This window comes from Lissotriton helveticus, chromosome 3_1 (genome assembly GCF_964261635.1).
Source record: "Lissotriton helveticus chromosome 3_1, aLisHel1.1, whole genome shotgun sequence".
NCBI classification, from domain to species: domain Eukaryota; kingdom Metazoa; phylum Chordata; class Amphibia; order Caudata; family Salamandridae; genus Lissotriton; species Lissotriton helveticus.
The window spans coordinates 914136338-914162589 of NC_136061.1; the positions used below are offsets into that span (position 1 = coordinate 914136338).

A 26252-nucleotide genomic window follows, 5' to 3' on the forward strand; every position below is an offset into this window, starting at 1 on the left:
ACCGACATAGATGCAATAATCATCCCGGAAAACCTAAGGAAAATCATCGCCATAAAGCTTATAACGAATGGCCTATCAGCTAGAGGTGGTAGGGTATTTTTTGTCATAAATGGTACACAAATATCGGCAGACAGAGGTACTCTATTCATGGATAGTCTTCCCTGAAGCAAATGCAGTATCGCATGTGTTTCACTTCTACAAAGTAGAGGATAATCCAACGGAATACGTTCCTTTCAAGGACATTGAAATTCCACTAACTTACCGACAGCATCAGCTCTGGTTTAAAGGCGCCCTACAACATCAAAATCACATTACCAGGCCCGGTCCACTAGGTAGACCAGGAGCAACATGGCCGGTACCAGCCAGCTACACACCTCATACGGACATTGAAGAAATGTCAAGTGAAGAACTATTAGTTCAACTAAAACAGCTAATTAAAATACATAGACAATTGGTTCAATATGTCATGCGGACTCTAACAGTCCACCCTCCTATAAGGATTCCACAAAAAAACCCTCACCAGGGGAACACAAATAAAATTACACCACAGACTATACAATCAGTCATTGGTAAATTGGCCGCAAAAAGGGAACAAATTCCATTCTGGATAGCTCAAAAAATTACTAACATCGAGGCCGTATTTTCTGACAGTACACCTCATGAGAAACACAGGATTTTAACAATCGGTTTACCAATGGAAATCGCACCACGGATCACTGACATTATATCGACCACAAAAATATCGAGATACATTAATATCGAGGATAAAACATCGAGGGACAAAATATCGACTGCCTATCTTCAAACAGGTAAGTACTAAAATATCGACTCTAAAATGTCGACTCTAATGTCTTTAAATTAACTTAAAACTAATATAATAATAAATATATTTAATATAAACTTAGTTAAAATTATTAAATAAATGTGATATTAATAAATAATTATTGTAAATAAAAAAATATATAACAAATATATATATATATATATATATAAACATATTATTAAATAAACATATATAATATTTTTACCGTAGCATAGCAAAATGGTTAAAATTTATTGTAACAACTCTAGTGAGTTCAACAGTAGGGAAAGCGTTGGATAGCGTAGGGGTAAAAATTACTATTCCAACTCCAAAGAGTGCAACAGTAGGGAAAGCGTTGGATAGCGTAGGGGTAACAGTTACTATTCCCACTCCAGTGGGAGCAACAGTAGGGAAAGCGTTGGATAGCGTAGGGGTAAAAATTATATTCCCACTCCAGTGGGTGCAACAGTAGGGAAAGCGCTGGATAGCGTAGGGGTAAAAATTACTATTCCCACTCCAGTGGTTGCAACAGTAGGGAAAGCGTTGGATAGCGTAGGGATTAAAATTACTATTCCCACTCCAGTGGGTGCAACAGTAGGGAAAGCGTTGGATAGCGTAGGGGTTAAAATTACTATTTCCACTCCAGTGGGTGCAACAGTAGGGAAAGCGCTGGATAGCGTAGGGGTAAAGATTACTATTCCCACTCCAATGGGAGCAACAGTAGGGAAAGCGCTGGATAGCGTAGGGGTTAAAATTACTATTCCCACTCCAGTGGGTGCAACAGTAGGGAAAGCGCTGGATAGCGTAGGGGTTAAAATTACTATTCCCACTGCAGTGTGTGCAACAGTAGGGAAAGCGCTGGATAGCGTAGGGGTTAAAATTACTATTCCCACTCCAGTGGGAGCAACAGTAGGGAAAGCGCTGGATAGCGTAGGGGTAAAGAATATTATTCCCACTCCAGTGGGTGCAACTGTAGCAAAAGTAAAACATTCATAAATAAATATAGTTAATAGAAATATTATTACCAATTAAATTTAATTTCCAATACCAATTAAATTTTATTTAATGGACAATTATTAATTAACAATTTTAATTAATTAACATAATTAATTATTATTAAATTACTTCCCACCCTATCTCCCTATAAACTCATAACAGAAAATAATTTACTAAATATTAATTATTTATCAATTAAATATTTATAATTAATTACCAATTATATTTTAATTAATTACCAATTAATAATAAATTAACAATTATTATTAATTTACATAATTAATTAATTATAATTAAATTACTTCCCACCCTATTCCCCTATAAACCCACAACCCGCTAAAGAAAATATTTTAGTAGAAAATAATGATTTATCAATTAATCAATTATATTTTAATTACCAATTATATTTTAATTACCAATTAATAATTAATTAACAATTACAATTATATTACAGATTTAATTAATTATAATTAAATTACCATCCTATTCCCCTATAAACCCACAACCCGCTACAGATTTATATTACACAATTATTACAAATTATTAAAAACTTACCTTATTTTCGATATTTTTGTTGTCTATATTCTATCTAGTCGATATTATGTCTAGTCTATATTTTTGATTCAATATTTTGGCTATTAATATTGATAGTACTCGATATTTTTGTAGTCTATATTATGTCTGGTCGATATTTTGTCTAGTCTATATTTTTACCTCGATATTATGTCCAGTCGATATTTTTGCATCGATATTATGTCTGTTTACCTCGCACCACACCTGGAGGACTGCGACACTTGGGGTACAGTCTTTGCTGCAATATACACAAAAACACATGGTGTTCCGTCCATGGCGGTGATACAGACGTCCTGAAACCGATTCAAAATAAAAACGAGGCAGAGCCTGCTTTAAATCTGGGTAAGAAATTACTGAAAGATTTCAAATAGGTCTCAGCTATAATATTAGCTAATATTAAAGGTGAAGCAGCATCCGTGGCAATCCGCCAAAAAATAAGAGAAAGTGATATAACTGAGCAACCATATGAACTGGCCAAAATAATTGAAAAATCCTATGTAGAACTAGGAAGAGAGAGTTTGGGTGGGAAACCAGTAAATCCCAGACTAACAGAAAATCCTAAAAAGGTCTTTATTAAAAACACTCACTACTCCTAAAAAGAATTAGGAAAATACTAAACAAACTTCTAATGAGAAGCGTTCTCAGTCCCGAGGAAGGTCCCCTCAAAAGGAGCCCTCTGAAAAGGCTCCTTTTGAATAAGGCTCAGGAAGAGGGATAATTTGAGAAAACCTCGTAGATATCAAGATACTGATACACGTTCCTCTCGTACCTTTCAGACTTCCTCACAGAAATCGGAAAGAAGAGGACGGTCAGAACACAAGGAAGAACGCGTGAAGTCCAAAGACGATCCACACGTTCCAAAAAGTAAGAAAACCCAATTCACTGAAAAGAAGGTAGCAGGTCTAAAAATCAGACATGCCGAGGATTTTGAGGACACAACTCAAGAATGGGGAGTGGACCCAGACAATGCTGGACAGCGCAGCAGAAGTCACCATAGCTCGCAAGATCTTGAAGGATCATTTGGAGACAGTGGACTTGATTGAGTACATTCAAGTTGAAACTGCTGACACCAGGGTTAGTGTACCCCATAAGTTATATGAAGTAACGCTCTGGATGGAGGGGGACATAAATAGGAAAATAATAGTACTCTTTTGGGAGAAGCTCTCTAAGGGTTATGACATTCTTCTAGCTGAAAAAAGACTGGCCACCAAAATTTGCGTGCCCACACGGCGAAGACATCATTATGCCAGCCTTCTCGAATCATATTCCAATTCACTTAAAATACACCTATGCCAGAAAACGGGCTGTAGCCCAGGCTCCAGCATTATGTAAAAATCATGTGAGATGGGATGAGGATTCTCCTCACCACAAAATCCAGTTAAAATCACAACCAACTGCACAGAGACAGTATCCAGTTAAGCAAGAAGCTAAAAAACAAGGTCAAGAACATTTGAGATCAAATTGAATACCAAGGGGTGATTGAAACATGCACCTCGTCAATGAACAATCCCTTGTTTCCGGTCTCCAAACCAGACAATACATATTGTCTTGTTTTGGACTACAGACATTTAAACTCTTGTTGCAAAACCTTTGCAGTACAAAATGCACACAGTGAAGCACTGATGAATAACATTGTGCGCAAAAAATATAAAACCACATTAGATATTTCTAACGGTTTCTTCTGTCAAAACATTGCACCTGAAAGCAGGAACTTGACCACTTTCTCAATTATGGGGACACAGCGTCACTTCTGTCGTCTCCTCCAAGGATTCTATAATAGTCCGGGGTTATTTTCAGCCAGAGTTACTATAAACATATGATGAGGCATTATCTTATGTCGATGACATCTATCTAACAGAAGATGATTTGGACAGGCACTTGAACAGGGTGAACACCATAATACTTGGCTTATTTAAAAAAATCAAGAATTGCCCACCTCAACGTCCTATTCTTGGGATAAGAGTTATCAAGTGAAGGCAAAAGCATGGCAGCCATCTTTTTAGAAAAGTGTGCGCTGCTCCAACCTCCAAAAATGCTGAAAAACGTAGTCAATCCTAGGTTTCCTGAATTTTAGAGGAACTTACATTCTAAACTACGCAGAAAGGGTTCAACCTCTCTACGAATTAATAAAACCTGATTTCAAAACTACTAATTGGACTCAAAAACACACAGAAATTTAGTGCAATCAGACATGTTAGCAACATCACATTTACAGACACGCGTAAATGTATGCAATCTTGTAATCAGAATAATCCCAGGAAGATGCGGATTTAGGTACTTAACCTTTAATGAAGGTGAAAAGGTACCGATTGCTTACAAATCACACTTGTACACACAAGCTGAAATGAAATTCACTTCAACAGAAAAAATTCTGACAGCTGTTTAAACTGCAGTAGCAAAAGAGCTCTAGCATAGGGTAAACGCATAATGGTCGTTACTCCTGTACCTGCCTTAGAGGCAGTGACAAAAGCAAGCATTCTGAAAGCTAAGGCTTTACATCCAAGATGGATACTATGGGTTAACTCTCTTGCCTCAACAGACGTTGAATAAGTTTTTGACCCCTACTTGAAAACACAAGAATTTCTACAATACAAACAAGAATGTCCTCTGCCCAATGAGATTCTGCCTCTAGAACAGTACAAATGTATAAATTATACAGACGGATCACACAACATGCAATTGAATGAATGAATGAATGGCGTTTTTATACCGCGCAAAACTTAGCCCCAAGGGGCATCAAGGCGCACAACGAACAGACATGGAAAGTCCAGACTCCAGATAACTAGACCAAGGCCATTGGGAGAGCAAGAATCTAATATGCTTGAGAAAAAAGCCAGGTTTTAAGAAGTTTTTTAAAAATTGCCAAGGAGGATTGACTGGTAAGCTCAAGGGGAAGGGAGTTCCACAATTTGGGAGCCAAGATGGAAAAGGCTCTACCTCCCCATCTAACCTTAGCAAACCTAGGGACTGCCAGCCTATTCTTTGAAGATGAACGAAGCGTTCTAGTGGGGGTATAGGCACACAGAAGAGATCTAATGCTTTCAGATCCTGAGCCATGAATAGCACCATGGGCCAAACAAAGAATTTTGAAGGAGATCCTAGATGGAATCGGAAGCCAGTGAAGGTCCCTTCTGGCCTTTGTTGCAGACGTCCTCCTAGGAAGGCTTAGGACCAATCTGGCTGCAGCATTTTGCACCATTTGAAGGCGATGGATAGAGCCCTTATTGATGCCACCATAAAGGGCATTACAGTAATCTAGCCTCGATAGTACTAGGCCAGCTGTTGCTTGTTTCCGGGCTGCCAAGGACAGGTAAGGGGCAATTTTCTTTAAGATTCTGATGGTGCCACAGCATGTAGACACTGTCCTATTTACCTGGGGGTCGAAGGAAAGGGCGGGATCAATTTGTACTCCAAGGGTCTTAGCAATAGGAGTGGGAGTCGGGCAATCTCCCAGGGATGGAGGCCATCAGTCCTTTGACCAGAGATCTTGGCTCCCTCCGAAGACCATAACTTCTGTTTTTTCACCGTTCAGTTTTAAGAAATGACATGTCATCCAATTGGAGACTGCCTCCATGCAAGCTCTGAACTTGGAGGCGATCTCACAAATTGGCTGGGTGATGGATACCAAGATCTGTGTATCGTCAGCATATGACAGCACGTCCAGGCCAAAGGATCTTACCACCTGTGCAAGTGGGGTAACATAGATGTTAAACAGTAAAGGGCTCAATGAAGAGCCCTGGGGAACCCCACATTGCACCTTTTGGGGATCGGAGAGGAAGTAGCCCATTTTTACTCTCTGCTCCCTGTGATGAATAAAGGAGGAGAGCAAACTGAGGGCAGAGCCCCCTAATCCGATATCCTTGAGCCTGGAGATCAGTATTGATGGGGACAAGGTGTCAAACGCTGCTGTGAGATCTAATAACACAAGCAGGCAAGGATGTCCCTTGTCAACCTCAGATCGAATTTTGTTTGTCACAACAGTGAGGCCAGACTCAGTGCTGTGAGCTGATCGAAAGCCGTGCTGGGAGCTACCAAGAATGTTGGAATTTTCAATATAAGTGGACAGTTGTTGATTTATGTGAGATTCCAGAATCTTGGCTGGGGCCGGGAGTAAAGAAATAGGACGGTAATTCTTCAAAATCCCTGGGTCTAAGGAGGGTTTTTTAAGCAAAGGCCTAACAATAGCGGTTTTCCAGGGAGAGGGAAAGATACCCTCTTGGATCGCCAAGTTCATAACTTCCAATAGCGGAGGAAGCACCGACCCTCTGCAAGTTTAAGATTTTTAACGGGCAGGGGTCAAGAGGCGAGCATGACTTTGTGGCATCAAGTAACAAATTGAGGTCTTCTATAGATAAAGAGGGAAAATATGTAAGTGAAGGTTTCAACGAAAAATCAGTCTTTCCATTTCTATCATGGATTGAGAGGGAGGATTCTGGTGCCTTAGCGTTAAGCTCTTGATTTCTAATTTTGAGCACACTATAGATATCGGCAGTCTTATCATGGAAAAAACTCGCTAAGCTGTTACAGAGTTTCGATGGTAGGGTCAGCCGGTCTGGGTGCAGAGAGAGTGTCGATAATGTTAAAAAGGTCTCTAGGAGATTTTAAGGATGTAGTCAGGTTAGTGAAATAGTGCCTTTTTTCTTCCATTATCGCTTTCTTATAATCTCTAAGAAGGGATTTATGCAGGGCATTCCCCTGTGGATCAGGATGAGCAATCCAGGTCCTTTCTTGTTGCCGGCATTTCTGACGCATGGTTTTTAGGCGGACAGAAAACCAAGGTTGAGAGGGGCTCTTTCGGGCTGAGTAATGCCGTTTGGCCGGGGCAAGGGAGTCCATAGCAATAGTTAGGGCATTAAAAAGATCAGAAGCAGCCCTGTTTGGATCCCCCAGAGAAGGACACCTAAGATCGTTCATAAAAGGTGAAAGAGTATTATCATTTATAATTTTATAGTTCCTTCTAGTGGACCAAACATCAGTCTTTAGTTTGTTGCCTGGGTTGGAATTTACTTTAAGAAGAAAGGGAACTGCCAGATGATCGGACCAGGAGAGAGGAATAGGGGTGTCAGTCCTAAGTCTGGCATCATTAGAAAAAATGCCGTCAAGCGTATGAGAGGCCAGATGTGTAGGGCCATTGACCAGTTGGTGCAGTCCACATGCAGCTAGACCATCTATAAGTCCTCGCGTGTCCTTTGAATCTGTGGCCTCTAGATGGAAATTAAAATCACCAAGAATTGAGGGTAAACAAGCTTATAGTGCTGCGTGCGCAATTGTTAAAGGTCGCTGGCGAGATGGTAAATTCCGAACTATGGTCCCAAAAAAACAATCTCTCGGAAACTGTACAGCTCAGCGAGCTGAACTACAGGATTTAAGATGGCGCTTGAAAATACCGATCGCGAATTCCCCACACTCAGTGTGCGATTCGTATTACTGCGTCCAGTCTAACAATGAATACTTGCAGAACTGGGTTCAAAACGGTTTCAAAGATGCAAAAGGTGGTACAATCAAGCAGAAGTTGCTTTGGGAACAAGTAGTTCAATTATAGAAAGAACTACAAAAGACTCATGTGATCCACACACTGAGTCATCAGCGTGATGGCGTTCAGTTGCAGGAATTCATTGGCTGATGAAACCGCGAAGGCAGCTGTACAAATGGCTTCCGTAGCTGCAATCACTCGTCAAAAAACAAAAATAGACAGCAAAACAATGGTAGCTGTCAATACCACAAGCAAAGACAGCGGAGCGGCATTAACTCTAAACTAGCAACTCGAATATGCATACATAATTGATGCCAACTCAGTCCCCTTTGCTCGAATCCCTGGAGTGGGGGATAGAGGAATACCAAAGAGGAGACGTAGGGGAGCTTTGATACAAGAAGCACATATAAGAGAGGGTCTGATACATCAAGGGATGTCTAAATCTATTCTGGAATTAAAAGATACGTACTGGTGGCCAGGGATGAATGCCCACATTCACGGGTTTGCAATTAATTGCCATGACTGCAACAGAGAACGCAGGAGAGAACGCCACCAGATACCAGACTACAATGTAGCCAGCCCAGTTCACACACCATTGTTAGACAGCATTAGTCTTTCTACATGCAGACGTCGCTACGGACAAATGCGGTCCCACAACTATTAGGACAAATTATTTTGGATGTGGCCTCAGCACTCGGCTGACGCCCAAACTGTTATAAAAGATTTGCAAGTTTTTATCGGCACATACGCAAATCGGCACGCTACATTCTGACCAGGGTCCTGCGTTTAGCTCCAAAGCTTACAAAGAAGCCATGGCCAATCTAGGCGTTGCATTGCAGTATTCGAGTCCATTCCATCCTGAGGGAAATTCAGTAGTGGAAAGAAAAATCCGGGACATAAAGCAATCTATAACAGCTACGGTATTAGGCTCGGGTGACGGGTGGATGAAACATCTAATAAGTGTCCAACGTAGTTTAAATAATCAGCCAATAAATTCCTGGATGGAATCACTCCATATGAAATCCTTTTTGGTACTAGAATGCCTGTCCAGGACCTCGATCGTCACACTTCAGTGGTGGAACAAAAACCCTTTGATATCAAAGACCGTTTGGCTGTTTTGCAGGACTTAAACAAGAAAAGGAGAAGTCAAAGCAGCACAATACAGAAGCCAACGACCACTGAAGTATAACCACCCGTCGCAGCAAGGCCTGTCTGGATTCCAAATATTGGGGTTCTAGTCAGAGAAAAGATTGCGGATAAGAAGGAATTTGGGCCTTCTTACAGAAAACCAGTACCTGTGCTAGCAATCCACGGATCAAGAACAGTGTTACTGCCGCCCATTGCTGGAAGGAAAGAGAACAGGTTTGTATCCATCGACCTGGTCAAACCACATCATGTGGCCGATAAGAAGTAGTAGGCCCAGTGGACTACAAAGATGTAGCAGAAGATCAAATCTTTGCTACTATCCAAGAGGTTCAGACAGAGACTAATAACATTTGAAGACTCTGCAGCACAGAACAAAGGACTAAGCAATAAAGCTATGGAACTTGTGCCTCTTGAAACCCAAATTACAGTTCGTCAAAACACTCCCGTCTACAATGATATAGCATCAGACTACACTAATATGACATAGGATCCGGTAGCCCCAGCGATTTCAAATAATCCTGATGCAAGTCAAACAATTGACAGAACTGCCTCTGGCTATTTAATCAACTTTGATGCGTTTTCTGGGGATCCCAGTGAGCCTGAAACTACGTCAGCAAATAAAACTTTTAAAGATCAAGTAACAGAAATCTTTCAGCAACTTGAAAAAACCTATCTGGTTTCACCATGGGTGGAACTATGGATTGTGCTTGGCGTACTTTTTCTCCTACATTGGCTAATCATGGTCTTAACTTTGGGGATGCTGATAAATGAAAAATATAGTAAAATGGACACAGCAAGTAAGAACATCAACTTGCTCTTGAAGCCACACAAATCATCTCATTGTGAACAAAGAGACTTGATATCTGTAAACATCACAGCCGTTCCTATACCTTGTGGTATAGCATGGGATAGAACTGATTATGACATTTATGGTCCAGCAGAGCTGCTGAAGATTCTACATCAATTTAAGGTTTCCTCGAGTGACTTTGTTTCACAAAGCATGTTTTCTGATGATTGGGACTTTGAGACTGTTCTTAATATGATGTCAGATTTAGAGAGGTCTGCTAAATTTACAAAACATGAATACTTAGAAGGTCCATCAGATTATGCACAAATGTATTGTTATAATCACTATGGTCATCATTACTTGCACAAATCTGCAAACCCTAGAAATGTTTATACTTTCAATCAATGGGAACATTGTCCAACGCCACCAAAAGGTAGCTCAAAAACATTCTATGAAAAATGTCCATACTTCTCAGGTTTTAATAACAAATCCGGAAACATTTTACTTTAGAAATGTTAATAAGACAGGAATGAAAAGTATGTTAAACAATACAAAGCAAATCTATTCAGCAACCTTTATGCCCAGCTGTCCTCATTAGGTTTCGACTTTGAGTGGCAACATAGAAACAAAAACTGTCTGGGGCTCAAAAGACTGGCAGGTACAGGGAATAGAAGCTTTATTTCGAGCCTGCATTATCCCTGAACAAATAAGGTTTTTGAATGACACTGTTCAACAGACATCCTGCCTTGGCCTAGCCAAGATAAAAGATTTGAACAAACAGTCTATACCTGCACCTACATCTGATAGCAAAAACACTTCAGAAGGAGGGGTCGACGTAAAAACTATTTTACTTAAAAACAGAATTGATCCTGATTGGAAAAAATGGTTAACCTGGCCCACAGACACTAATAACTGTCAATATAGATTCCTGAAGAAGACACAAGAGTTTACAGGAACTAGGCCAGATCCAAGATATGTCCAGAAACAACATCCAGGGATAGTAACAACATACAGTGTAGGAAAACCATGCCTTGAGTAGCTACAAAAATCTACACTCACAGAAGTTAAACAAACTTATTTTTACTAAACGATGGCGTGGATTTAGGGACTTCTTACTAGGTCGTGCAAATTGACGTCATAAATGTTTCATATACACAGGTATATATGCCATTAATAATGAAGCTTGGAAAGAGACACAGGCAGAGACTGCAGAAAGAATACGAGAAATTGATCGTATTAATTTAGAGAAAGCACTCTCTGTAGTTGACAATGGGTTAACGACCCGGTCATCCAGAATTTATTCTTTGGACAGCATAGTATCCTCTTTCATCGACATAATGGAACAGGATTTGCTCATGCTACAGCATGGACAGTCACAATTACATTCTATAATACTTTTAGGCTGGACGTTCCAAAATCTTTGTTCTGGATATGTGCCACAGCGTCTAATCAACACCACGTCATTGTGTTCTGTATTTAACCTTACAGATAGACAAATCAGCTTGGCACAGAAAGGAGCAGACTATACGGTGGTGAGCATTGAAAAACTGGAAAGATTACCATTAACTGTTTCGGAAAAGCCTGCAACAGAATGGATAATACACGGGATAATCACTCTGCCTGTCACAATTTTCAACTTTGAATACGGTTTGAAACATATACCTTTTGCCAAGTATGAAAGGTTGGGTAAGGAATACATTAAGTCAACCTAGGAATTACCATACACACAGATGTTGGAGTGGGGGAAAAGAGGTATTTGTTAGTGGTGCAAAAGTGAACCAAGTGGTACACTCTTATGTCAGGGTATTAATTTACACGGGGCCTGTGAAGGTTCTTCAAACAACTTATCCTGCCAGCTGCAAGGTTCTCCAGCAGCAGTGATAGATCTAATTTTTCCTAAAGCTAAGACATACGGAGAGTCGCCGCTATGGCCTTCACTGAACATCTCTTCTATTCGAATTGAGACTTTAAGCAGAATGAAAGCCATTCTTTTACAAAAAGCTGTGCCACGACCTCGACCAAAGAGACACATGAACTACAAGTTGCAATTTCCTCTGCAGAGATACATTCCCTTTTATCCACAAACTGTCCAATACATTTCGTAGAAATGTTAGGTTGTATCTTGTACATGTCTGATACCAGTGGTATTGTACATGTTTTTAAGACTGTTTTTTCGGGACTGTTAGCACCTTTTGAAGCAGTCCTCTGCATTTTTCCAAACTTGGTGCACTCTGTGTTTGGCGGCCTGCCTCTCATTTTGGGACTCGTAGCAGGAATACTATTCTTGTTTCTTCTGCTTTGATATGGCAAGTCCGGTCAGCAACGACACCCAGATTACCATCGAGAACACTCTCCGGGACATGAAGTGTTGTGAGCGCATGATACAGATCCTGGGCCTGGCTCGGTTAAGAGACCTGAATACCACGTGGTTCCTATCATTCCAACCAATCTGGCAAGACTGCATCTTACCTGTTCTACGATGCCTGCTATGTGGAGAAGAATGCGTGCTGGATGTCTGTCTAACACTTTCATCAGCACTGCCCAATGGATGTTGATACCCTGCTTGGTTTGGTAACGGCCCATGCATTGTGTTGTCCCCAGCGGCTACCAATCTGGATGACGGCATTCATGGAGATCTCACAGACGCAATCTGCTGACGGTGAGATACGTGGATCGACAGGCACACAGGTACCACCTTCATCTGCGACGAACATTGCTATTGCTGCTAATGCGGACGGCGATGCTTCACATTTTTGTGCTATCGGTTTACTTAATGAAGTGGTCCAACTTTCACCTACTGTGGTAGACAATTTGTTTGCCAGCTTAGAAGATTTGATGTTTTCTCCTAACAACGAGAATGATTTTTGAAGTTAGCACACAGCGTTCTATGGGACTCTGTATTCGACCTTCACTTTTCAAAACAAAACAAAACTTCCAACTTTAAGAACTCTTTTTTTTCTATGATTAGACTTTTACAAAAAAATTTTCTTCTGTATTTAAGAGCCATTTCATAAATGTTATTTCATGACTCATTCTGATAACCATTTTTCAATGACACTACATGCTTTGAATGAAAATATTGCTTTTTTTAAATGCGTACAGCACAAATGCTCATCTTTCATGTACAGCCATTTCAAATGCATTTTATGTATTTTAGGAGGGATTTCTTTCACGTCATGCTTTAGATAAGTTTAAAAATGCTTAGAATTTAGTAATATCGAACAGTATAAAGTGGAGTGGGTGTTGTGGAGCATTTTAAAATCCAAGCGTAATTTACCGATTCATGCCCTCACATAGGTACAATTCACATTGCCCTTATATAGGCATAGAAATCCTGCCCACATTTAGAGACATAACCCATCCAGTCCAAATACAGGCATGGCTACTTCCACTAGTTCCAAAAAGCCACAAACATTTCTTGGAAAACTTGCCTGACGCAGCTCGCTACAGCCAGTGCCGAAGGAAGCCAACCCTCCAGCTGAGGCACTGACAGAGAAGCTGTCCTTTCACTCGCTGAGAAACCAGCTCCAGTGTTTCCAAGCTCGCCTCGCAGTGTGTTGGGAAATAGAGTACTGAGACAGAGATACCAGACCTCCGACATCCTAAAACCAAGGTACGGAGCCGATTAGACCCCAAGAGAAATCTTGGTTAGATTCTTGGCAAAGACAAGCTAAACCTATGCTACACCTCACTTACTTCTTCCCTCGTACTAGACTTATGTTAGGTACATTGGGGTAGGCGTATTTTAGAAGCACCAGTTGAGTACTTTTAGCCTTTGTTATTTATGTATGTATTTATATATGGTCTAGGAACCATACAATGCTTTTACAGTATTATTTTATAATACTCGTCTTACTGTATGCATTATACTTTGCAACCAGTATTACGATTGTAGCAGTTCACTTTACTTGCATGAGAAAGAAGACTGTTCAATAAATCCTTTTATTGAAAACGCCCTTCTCTCCATTTCTCTTCACCTCTGATGAAACTAAGCATGCACAATTGACTGAGTGAAATATCTATCTATTGTTTCCACGACTCTGAATATCAGTTGTATTCTTGGGGAAACAAAGTTGTCACGTTTATGCAGTTGTCAGAAACTAATCCCTTCTTGTTTATTCAAGAAAGTTTCTAGTGACCTCTGAGCTAGCTGGCACTCACAATTAAATCTAATATATTCGATAGAGACCTAGTAGACATAAGTCCTATGTCAAATCTATAGGATATAATATTCCAATGCGCAGAGCCTATTGGGAATATAGGAACTACACTACAAGAGGAGTAGGAAAGAGAAGTATATAAATTGTGTATACATAAGGAACAAAGGCATGTGTTCCGTGTGAAACAACTGCCCTCACTCACAGAATTGTGACATGCTTCATCATAGGGAGTGCTACAGACACCCACACAGACCAACACCTGGGGTTGGGCAATAGGGAGGGAGAAGACAATATAAACAAATACACAGTATTGGGATCACCAAAGGAAAATTGCAGCCAGGGAGGATTAAAACTAGCTCAGATGTGTACCCACTGCCAAATTTATTCCAGGCCATCTGGCTAGATTAAAAACATGATGGATGAAGGTGAGAGGAGAAAATTAGGATTCCTTCACCCCTCCTTTACTACCAAGGTGTCGAAATGTTTCTGCAGTTGGAAGTGTGCCCACAAGAAAGGGTCACTCGGTATTCATCAGGACTCTTCGGGACCTAACACAGGAGGACCCCTCCAATTCTTCCTCCAGTATCTGTGGAGAATGCTCCCAGTGAAGCAGAGATACCTTGATCAATACACGAATTGTGTTCGAGTTTCATAGAATAATTCTCTAGAACTGGCGAGGTGTGGGGGTGACCACCTGTAGTCACACTTAAATCAAGGTTGGTGTACCACCTTGGAGAGTTTACAGGTCCTCACCACGTAGGTTCTTATGTGTACACAATTTATATACTTCTCATCTCCACTACTCCTCTGTGTGTTGAAGAAAAAGAAAACATGTGGACTGTGTTTTGATACTATATGAACCTTGAGAATCTATCAATCTGCTGTAGAGTAAAATCCTGTTGAAATTAGTTATTGGAGTCTAATGGCATCTATAGGTTTCAATTAGTTTTCTTTTTTTACTTCAATTTTGTTGAGCTCCATATGGATTATAAGCAGTAGAACATCCTCCATTCATTCTGCTGGACCTTATGTTGACCACTGTCTGAAAACCAATATTCTGTAAAAGCATCTAACACATGCCATTGGTAACTGCTCAACTGGAAATAGCATGTACGAATGAGAAATACATGCTGATATTTTTATTCATATTGGCTTGGAAAATTACAATCTATACTTTAGGATTTAATCCCACAAGAAATGAGATGCAATCATTATAAGATAAGACAATGCTGTGTCCATGTTGGGATTAAAGCAGTACATACATTCTATAAAATGAATAAGTTGGATATTTTTATCAGAATGCAAAGAAAACACCCTGGGAAAGATTAACAAAGAAGTACATTTCCATCTTAACCATGTCCAAATTATGCACAGCAGAAAATTAGCATAGAAATGTATGTGAATCACATAATTTGACATTTTACTCGCAACTGTCCTTGATTCCACAGGCTGGTGAGTACCCAAAATTAAAAATATTTAAAAAAAAGTTATTTGACAATTTCTTGACAAATATGTGTATGCTGCGAATGGAGGAGGGGAGTATATTTTTGTAAGGTTCACTCATTTTTTTTTTACTGACTAGGTAGTCTTTTTGGTACAAATGGAGAGTGCCTTCTGGAATGCCTGAGCATAAAGCGAGGGAAGTGCTGAAAATTAAGTGAAGTGACAGATGGTGAACTTAATAGTAATATGGGCTAATGTAGACACCAAATACTACTCAATCACTTTTTGAAGTAGTCTATCTACCACTTGGAAAATAGAATGCTTCTTCAATTTGAAGAAAACCATAGGAAACTGTTGAAGGGTGCAGAGAGAATATTGAATAACAAAAATACTGATTTGCACAAATATATAGTTGTAAATATCGTGGGTCAGAAATATCGACAACAAGAATATTGTGGTCAAGAATATCGACTGGAAGTAAGTAATATACATTTTAAAAACATTGAAGTGTTCAATATCGTTTACAAAAATATAGTTGTTAAAAATATTGTTTGTTTATTTATGTTATTTATTTTAGATGTATGTGTTTTTTTGATAAGAATTGGTTGTATTTTTAATATATGTGTTACATTTTTATTAGTTATTTTTTTATTTGAATTTTGCGTATTTAGTTCTGTAGCGTGTTGTGGGTTTATAGGAGAATAGGGTGGGATTAATTTAATTATATTACATGTTTTGATTATTTTGTATTTATTAATTTTTGAGATGTTATAGTGTTAAATGTGTAAACTAAATTATTATTAATTAATAATTGGTTGTTAATTCAATATTATTAAAGCTGTGCTCTTAAGATGTAAGGAACCTTATCAAATAACACTTTGCAATTTAGCAACAAGACAAATAAGATGGTACGCTAGAAAGCTTAAGTGCTTATAGTTTAAAAAATATGTAGTTTGCAGTTCTGAATACCACCAAATGGCAAACTAAAATACAACGCAATTATTGGTTCGGATCCGACCTATAAGCTCACGTTCCATATATATTTTAATGATGTTTTTTACACTGGGGATGTTGCTTTAAACGTATGGCTGCAGGTAGCTTTAACTGTCTGTTGTCCTGTGCTAATGTCACCCATCAACCAAACGATGGACAGCACACTAGCATAGCTAGGGCGGGGCAGGGAGGGGCAGTCCACCCCAGGCAGCACCTTTGAGGCGGCCGCGCGGGCCGGCCCGACACTCACACTGTCACTACTGACGGTCACTCACTGGAGGCCGAGCCGAGGCCCATTGCGGCCGCGGTGGCCCTGCCTTTGAAGCTCCGGTGTAGGGATCAGCGGAGACACAGTGATTCCTACTCCTTGGAAATGAGGGCCCGCAGCACTGCTTGCTTCTTTTCTGCTCACGCCATGCGTGCTCTGCTTACCGCCCGAGGAAACGCATAAAAATACTCAAAACAAAATATAAGCCCCTGTGACTGTGGCAGCGCTTGAAATAAAATTGAATACATGATGCAGCCTGGAATTAAATAATCGGTTCGACCGACGTCACCAACCATTGTTGGGGGCACCGCCACTTCCCAGCCTCGAGTGCGCACACACTACACTAGTCCTCTCAGGGCCGTCAATCAGCGTGCGCACGAGCGCAACCAATGACGGCCCTGTAAGGACCGTTGGGCCAGCCCTCACCGCACCGTAGCCAGCGTGATGGCGCGTTACGCGCTGCGCGCTCATCGCCCCTCCCGTCGTCCTGCTGTCGGAGAAGAAGTGCGTGGAGAGACAGACCACTGACCACTATCATTCAAGTTGTTGAGCGTCGTGCCTGGCCCTGCTGCAGCCCACAGCCAGCCTGTTGCTTTTTTACTGTCTGTGGCTGCGGGCGCCGGGCGGCAGTGGCATGCAACTAATAAATTCAGCAGGTGAGAGAGAAGAATGAAATAAAGAACCGCCCGTCCCACCATCTGGTCCGTCCACCTGAATGATTACAATGATTGTAATCATTCAGGTGGACGGACAATGATTGCACCACATCACCAGATTCCTTCAAGATGAATCTGTCTGCACATTCAATGCTCTGCCTGAGTTCATAGTCTCAGACTGACCAGAGGGCCTGCAGCGGCTTACCGATTGTTTTAACAGTACATAGTGACAGCAGTATCCCCCCACTCCCCATACTGTTTGGAGCATCGTTCTCTCCAATGGAATGCCTGCATTTCAATGTATGAGGCAACTGTACATCGCAAATGCACACTGATTCACGAAGCAAAATATTGATCTTATGGGTGCATTGTATACAGAAAGCAATTGTTTCCTGATTTATTTTTCCCTCTATAGCAGGTGTTTTAAAATATTTTTTCATGACCCAGAGTGCAATGCAGACTAATTAGTTTGGCAAAGTTTCTTTGTTACGATGGCTTCATTTTACCAAAAAATAAAGAAGCAGCTGAAGTTGCATTGCACACTTTTTGGCCATCACTAGCATTACAGTGCATTCAGTCAAAGGAAATGATCATTGATTGCCCATAAGCATCAACTATGTGAAACTGAAACTAAAACGTTACGGTCACCCTACCTTTCATATCAGACATCACACTGGCGAATTTAAAGGGACTGAACAGTAGTGCGGGGGGGGGGGGGGGTCAAGAGCCAGTCCAAAGTTATAACGAATTATCAATTGCACTGAATCCACTTCATACTCTCAGCCGTGCTAGAAGTTTAACTGACATCCAGCCCCTCAATAATATTGATACATACGGAGTTTCTCGCTCCTTTGCATGTCAACCACCCACACGCTCTTAAGTCATGTGTAAAAAATTATTTATTGATGAAACTCAATAAATAGCTGCTTCCGTAAAACATAAAATACATGTAATCAATCAGAACAGTATCGAAACCAAGAAAAACCACCATTGGTAAGAACGATTATTTAATACACCGTAACTACACAAGTACAAACACATAGCTAGACATCCATCTTCTCCAAGTTGGATACCTTCAAAGTTTTAAGATACCTTTTTAATGGGTCATCTCAATTTGGATATATATATATTTTTAAAAAAGTTGTAACAACTGTGTTATATTCTCCCCTGTCCTCAGCATGCATCTCGTGCTGCGCTCGAGCTGCCCGTTTCCTTGACGTGGCCAGTGTTCCATGCTAACGGTTATTATTGCCCGTTTGATCCCGGTCCTGTTGGTCGGGTCTTTCAGCGCTCTACTTAAATAAACTCCTTACCGTCTTGACACCCTGTGTGACATCTTCATTTACCATTTACAACATTTTGGCGACTTGTGACGGGGAACGAAGAAGGGAGAAGGCAACCGACGACGGACATCCATGCAAAGGAAGGAAAATTAGCGGAAGACCCGACCGGAGAAGAATCCCTGCGATCCAGTAAGAGGAATCGCTCTGAGGGTTGAAAATACCGTAAGCCTAATCCAAAGGTATGTGGAAAGTAACTCACCGGGGAAGAATCCAGCCTTGAGTGAAGCGTGACGGAGCACCAGTAACTGTAAGCTCTTAGCCCGTCAACGCGAGCAACAGCGCCCCAGTGTCGTCGTGGTTAAAAAGGGAAATCACTTGCTGAAGCAAAAAGCAGCATTGGTGAGCCCCACCACTGAGAAAGACCGTTTAAAAGGGCAACGCGCTCAAGGAAGTAGAGGATAATTTTAGAAAATTAAAAAGGTAGCGCACTCGAAGTGAAGTGCATTTTGAACCAGCACAGACAGCTATTTTAGAATGACATTTGCAAAATACAGGCAACAGTGACACACTCACTTTAAAATACAGTGTGTCATACATTTGCAGATTGAAACAGCAGTGACACACACACTTATAAGAAGGATCACATGAAAACCAGACAACAGTGACAAATACAAGCAACAGTGACACACTCACTTTAAAATACAGTGTGTCATACACATTACCGATCAAAACTGCAGTGGCACACACACTTTTATCGGGGTAACTTATACCATTTAATGTGTAAATTGTTTATCTTGCTATAACCTGAGTTTAGCCATGAATGTGAGCAATACCATCCAAGCCCCTATCCCTTTCTTAAGTGCTCCAGGTGAGCCATCCATGGAATGGGATGATTGGTGTGAAGCATTTGAAAATTACATCATAGCCCTAGATGGCACAAAGTTTTCTGCCATCAGGAAAAAGGCCTTGTTACTAGGTGCCTTAGGGAAGGAGGGGCAAAGAATTTTCAAATATTTACCGAATCCCCCCTTAGATATTGATGATGTATATAAGGATGCTTTATTTAGATTGTACACTAGATTTGCTAAACAAGAAAATGTTGTAATGCGCAGACATAAGTTTTATACTGCTCCCCAGAGAGAAAATGAGACAATTGATGAATTTGTGTCCAGGTTGAGGGAGCTTTCTGTGAAGTGCCAGTTTGGCAATATTCAGGATGAGATGATCCGTGATCAGTTGATTGTGCAGTGTCTTAGCAAAAAAACACAAGAAAAGTTATGGGCAGCTAAGAACCCCACTCTCACAGAGGCAATTACTATTGCTAAGGTTGCTGAAGAGAGCGACAGATGTATGAAGGAACTTAAAAGAATACAACATGGGCACGCCAGCGGGCAAGATGTTGCAGTCCTGCTAACAGATAGTTCAGAGAGCGTTAACCTACTACAAGGGAGACAGACAAATAGAGGGGGGAAGGCTACAACCTCGTTTAATAGGGGTGGGCAGCCAAACAAATTCAGACAAGTCACACGCTCATGCAACAGGTGTGGTAGCCCTTTTCACTTGGCTGACTCAAAGAATTGTACAGCCTTGTCCAGAGATTGTTTGAAGTGTGGGAAGAAAGGACATTATGCACGTATGTGTAGAACAAATAGTTCAAAAAAGGTTGCCATAGTAGAGAGTGAAACCACTGATGATGAGGCGGAGGTAATGATGATTTCTGCAGGGAGCCAGGAATTGATGGAAGGTGTTATTTTGTCTCGCCCAAAAGCAGACTTTGAATTAAATGGGTGTGTAATAAATTTGATGGTGGATACTGGGTCATTGTACACAATTATTCCAAAGAGCTTGTTTAACTCCTCTTGCAGAGAGTCGACTCTTGTCGAATCCGACATCACCTTGAGAGGTTATCAAGGGGTCAGCATAGGTGTCCTTGGGTTCTTTGAGACCACCATCAAGTTTAAAGGAAGAATTACTCAAGGGAAGGTTTATGTATCACCACACGGCCCAGCTATATTGGGATGGTTACATCAGTACGAGTTAAACATAAGGGTGAACCAGAGAGCAGACCCACCCGTGATGTGTATAGATAGTGACAACGAGTGTAGTAGTGTTCATGGAGACTTAGAAGCTATTCTTAAAAGGCATGAGAATATCTTCAGTGAAAAATTGGGGGAAGCTGTTGGCTATCAACATATTATCAAAGTAAAGAGGGGTGTTGCACCTGTAAAACACATTGCGAGGAAAATACCTTTGTCCGCCAGAGATGAAGTCAGGAAAATTATCAAGCAGTTATTGGATGATAACATAATAGAACCTGTGGAGGCCACACAATGGTTAAGTCCTGTAGTTATCACACAGAAACCGGACAATTCTTTGCGTTTTTGTGTAGACATGCGAAGTCTTAACAGGGCTGTGATAATGGACAATTTTCCACTCCCCAATATAAATGAAATTGTTCTAAGTTTGGGTGGAGGCAAGGTTTTTTCAAAGTTGGATCTTCGCAGTGCATACCACCAGGTGAAACTTCACCCGGACTCAAAGCAGTTCACATCATTTATCACCCCGGAAGGAACATACCAATTCAAAAGACTTCCCTTCGGCCTTTGCTCTGCGGCAAGCGCATTTCAAAGAATCATCACTGACGTCCTGAAAAACATTAAAAGAGTGGTATTTTTTCAGGACGATATCCTGATTTATGGTTTAGATGTTGATGACCATAATGCAATTCTTGATAAAGTTCTCACTGCTCTTTCAAGGGCTGGAATGACTTTGCGCAAGGAGAAATGTGTTTTCGCTGTTGGGGAGGTAGACTATTTGGGGTATCATGTGTCTAGCCTGGGGATTCAGCCAAAGAAGGATCTAGTAAGCGCAATATGCAACGTGGCTGAACCTGATGACAAAGACAAGCTAAGATCCTTCATGGGCATGGTAGAGTACTATGCTAAGTTTGTTAAAAATTTTGCAGAAAAGGTAGAACCCTTGCGTGCCATCATGAGAAAAGGAAAAGGTTTTACATGGGAAGCTGACCAAAGGAACGCTTTTTTAATGATCAAACAAAATATTGTGGATGCTAACATCCTCTCAAGTTTTGTACAGTCATTTCACACCATTCTCACTGTAGACGCCAGCTCGGTTGGGATTGGAGCTGTTCTTACACAAAAAGGTGATGGTAGGCAGAACACTGTTGCGTTTGCTTCGAGTTCCTTGACCGAGACTGAAAGGAACTACTCGGTCATAGAGCGTGAAGCATTGGCGGCTGCATGGGCCACTCGGTACTTCCGGGTGTACCTGTGGGGGATCACATTCACACTCAGAACGGACCACAAGCCACTATTGAAAGTTTTGGCCCCTGGGGGTATTAGGAATTGCTCAGGGAGGTTAGCCGTCAGCGTCCAAGAGTTTACGTGCAATGTGGAGTATCTACCTGGTTGGTGCAACAGTGTTGCTGATTGCTTGTCGAGGTTGCCTGACACTAAAGTACTACCTAGAGAGTTGGTGACAGAGTGTGGTCGCGTTTTTAGATGATCTAGAGAGTGACTTGCCTTCTTCCATATCCAAGGCGGAATGGATGCAGGAAATGAAAAAGGATCTTGTGATGGAGAGTTTGATCAAGATGTGCAAGGAGGGTGTATCTAGGCAAAGTACGGTCTCACCCGCACTCAGACCTTACGTGCAGTTACAGGATGAAATTTCTTTGCTGACTGAGTTCATCCTTGTGCGGGGTGAGAAATACATACCACCTGTTTCCCTTAGACCCCGTATCATTGCGTTGGCGCATGAGGGCCACCTAGGACAGACCCTTACTGGCAAACGTGTTAAGGCTGACTTCTGGTGGCCGGGAGTTGATGCACAGGTGAAGAGTTGGGTGGAGCAATGTCAGTCATGTAAAGAGTCGGAAAAGAGGCTACAGGTTCGTGCCAGCAAGGGTACTACGGGACAGATCGTCTCGGATGATGGTGCGTGGCAGAAAGTCTGTGTTGACTTCATAGGACCTTTTCATGACCTGCTGGATTCAGAGAGGTTTGCTCTGGTATTAGTGGACTCGACCTCAAGGTGGGTGGAGGTGGCCTTTATGAAGAGCATCACTGCTGAATCCACAGTTAAGGTTCTAGATGAGATATTTAGGCGTGAAGGGATCCCTTCGGTAGTTTTAACAGATAATGGCACACAACTTACCTCGGCAATCATGGAGAATTATTTTGTGTTTTTGGGTTTAAAGCATCTGCGCACGTCACTCTACAACCCTCAAGGGAACGGATTGTGCGAGAGGGTGAACAGACTTGTAAAAGGCACTATGCAACTTGCTTTGGCCGCTGGTCGGTCTGTGCAGAGGGAGATCAAAGAAATGTTATGGGCATACCGTACACCTGTTCATAATAACATGTCTGTCACACCTTTTGAACTCATGAGAGGGAGGCCTGCGGGTACGAAGTTGATTCCCACTTAGCTACATGGGAAAGTAGAGAACGGTAGTCACTGTAAGTCAAGGAATTGTGCCCCCAGTAACATAGCTGAAGGGGATTTGGTAAAGGTAAAACCTGGCGGGAATCAGAGTATGTTTAACAAGTTTAGAGGACCTTACCAGGTGAAGTCCGTGGCTGGTAATTACGTTAGGCTGCAGAATGGGCAAACCTGGAATCTGCGCAGAGTAGCGCTTTACCAGAAAAAGACCAAGCCAACCACCCATGTGCCTGTCACCAAAGAGGTTATTGCTGAAGAGGTTTGCAGACCAACCCGCAAAAGAGTTACTCCTGCTTACTTAAAAGATTTTGTGTAAATGTTGCTCATCCAAGGAAGGGAGTGGGGTTACATAGCTTTATGTTACTTGGAAAGCTTATATTCTGAGCAGTGCTATTTACAATGCTATTTACATGGTCTTGATCTATTTGTTTCTTTTGCTCTTTAACTAAAAACTATGTGTTATAAGCAATATATTCATTTTTGTATTCTGCTGTGTTTTGCTTAATTTACTGTAAGGTGCTTTCCCTTTCCACTGTTTAAGGAAAGGAGATGTGTTATATTCTCCCCTGTCCTCAGCATGCATCTCGTGCTGCGCTCGAGCTGCCCGTTTCCTTGACGTGGCCAGTGTTCCATGCTAACGGTTATTATTGCCCGTTTGATCCCGGTCCTGTTGGTCGGGTCTTTCAGCGCTCTACTTAAATAAACTCCTTACCGTCTTGACACCCTGTGTGACATCTTCATTTACCATTTACAACAAACTGATATTGATTTACCTCTGTTCTGCATGACTGTGTTTAGGCATGTTGATATTAAGGTTTAATACAAGGGTTAATAGTACTGGCAAAGGAGCTGCACTGATACCATTCAGTGATGACTATAGTTCCCTTCACTTATGGCCTTGGCTGGAGCGGAGGTAAATTTCAGGTAATAGGAGTAAACTATTAAGAGAATGGTAGCATGACTGCTGCACAGCGCTCCTATTTAGGGACGTGGTCACCATATCCGCTCTCGGCATTTGGAGGAAGCCTAATGAATTAGTGGTGATACACAAGTTAACCAGTTGGTTTCCAAAATGCAAAGCTGGTTGTAGAATACCGTTTTTAGGTCGAAGCCTAACAGCCAGAGGAAATGTCTGTTTGCAAAAGGGATATTGTCTACCTGCCCCTCCCATACTCCTCCCATTGCTTACCATTTGTTGCTTTCACAGTCACTCTCATTTGCTTGATTTCTTTCCACCACTCCATATCACGTTTGTCCTTCCTATGGGGCAAATAGCTAAATTACATGTGTCCTTCTGCTTCTCACTTTTATGGATCTACTTTTTTCTTTCTAGATTAGCAGCACTTGATCAGAGTGCATGCATTTTCCAGCTCTGCCTCCGTGTCCATCTCTCTCGGTCTATTGTTTCACTACCCACCAGTGGCAGTCGGCATGGCTCTCAGGTGGTGGCGGGTGCTTTTCCGGGCACCAGCCCCTCCATGCTCCTGTCCCATCTTCCCAAATTCACACCCCACCCCTTCCCCGGTACCCGATTGCGTTGCTTTCTCGGTGTCTTCTTCAGCCCCTCCAGCCCATGCGTTGTTCACCCTTGGGTGCTCCTGTCATGTCATCCCCATCTCCTGCCCCACACCCCCCAACAACACAAAGCACTTTTACCGTACTATTTCTATGTTTTGTAACATGTACCGATCCATCTTGGATCAGTACATTTAAAAAAGCGTCAGCTTGGCATGCAAGCATGTGCCTGCATGCAGATTGACGTGAAAGGTAAAGAAACACAGGCTTCAACACTGTTAAGTTGGTTTTGGGTCCCCAGAGCACATCACGTTTGTGCAGGTCCCCACTGCTTTAATAGGGGACTATGATGTGTGGTCATTTAATGTCAGCTGTAGATGATGGATCCCTGAACAGTGTCATGTATGTGCATGTTTGCTTTGTGCTGAGGGGTAATTGTTCACACAGCTTTCTGATGGATGTCACATGTGGGTTTTCTGAGCCAGATAGATCATACAGTCTGTGTGTTCCCTTTTGTACTGCCAGTCACCGTTGTATTCAACTGTCTAGTCTTTGACCGTGTCATGTATGTGCATGTAACTTGCATGATCGAGGAAACCGTTAGCAGCAATACTACGTGTCTCTCCTCGGAGACTTGGACATCTTTCAAGTGCTCACCGACCTTTTTCACCAGCAACCCCCACCACCCCTCCAGGGTGCGGCAATCTGAGGGGTAGCCCGGGGCGCCACAAGCTCTAGCTACGCCCCTGGGACAGCATGTTTGGGATGGTTACACATAGCGCTACTAGCTTTACATCACGACTTTCTCGTGACCTAAAATAGCTTCTATAATTTAAGATGCCTGGAGTAATCCTGCCATCTGTTGCCTCACTGTGTGTATTACAGGCAAACATTTAGAATACAAATCTGGTGCAATGGTATTTGTCAATACTTGTTTGCTTTTAACTAAACTATGAGGATCTGCTGTGTTAGTTTGTTGACATGTGTAGAGGAATTTTCAAATCGCATAACGGAGCTTTCTTCTGTAATCTAGACATTACCATAGCAAATTGTCCAATATAAATCTTCACCAAAATATAAGCAACTGAAGAATATAAATCTTGATTAAAAATACCCTAAATGGAATTTAAAATAATGAACTAATCTGTGAAACGGTTAGTGATTTTTTTTATTCTTCTCTCGTGAAGCTGTAATTGACAAAGATAATAGAGTAAGCCCAGCCTAAACTGATTTGTCCCTTGTTCGTATTGTTATTACCCCACATCATTTCACTCTACATTATTTTTCGAACCACCGAAGAGCCCGAGATCTGAGGCATGTCATTTTTTTTTTGCCTCCTGTGAGTCTGTTCTAAGGAACATGATCTTTGTCCTACGAAAGACTCAAATAAGAAGACTGTCAGAAAATGATTGTCAGAAATAGAGTTCTTGCATAAATATCGCATCATAAATTCACAAAAATATTGCACCACTGGGTGTAGCGTTCCTATTATTTATGTAAGAAGGTATTCTGGGAATTTTTGTATCTCAGAATATTACATACAGAAATATAGGTTGCCATACAATCGTTTCTGAAATATTCTTTCCAAAAATATTGTCCTATTGGGTGTAGATTTTCTATTAACTCCAATGGAGCTATGCTTTACGACAATATTTGGACAACACATTTATGTCAGATGATAATCTAACAGCAAAAC

General features: G+C 41.4%; 1 long non-coding RNA gene across 1 annotated transcript in view; it reads left to right on the plus strand.

Moving 5' to 3' along the window:
* Window positions 1–17142: 17142 nt before the first annotated feature.
* Window positions 17143–26252, plus strand: part of LOC144823076 (uncharacterized) — a 359545-nt gene continuing 350435 nt past the window's right edge. The window contains exon 1 of the long non-coding RNA XR_013608728.1: window positions 17143–17297. This is a non-coding gene — a long non-coding RNA (uncharacterized LOC144823076). The remainder of the gene's footprint in view (window positions 17298–26252) is intronic.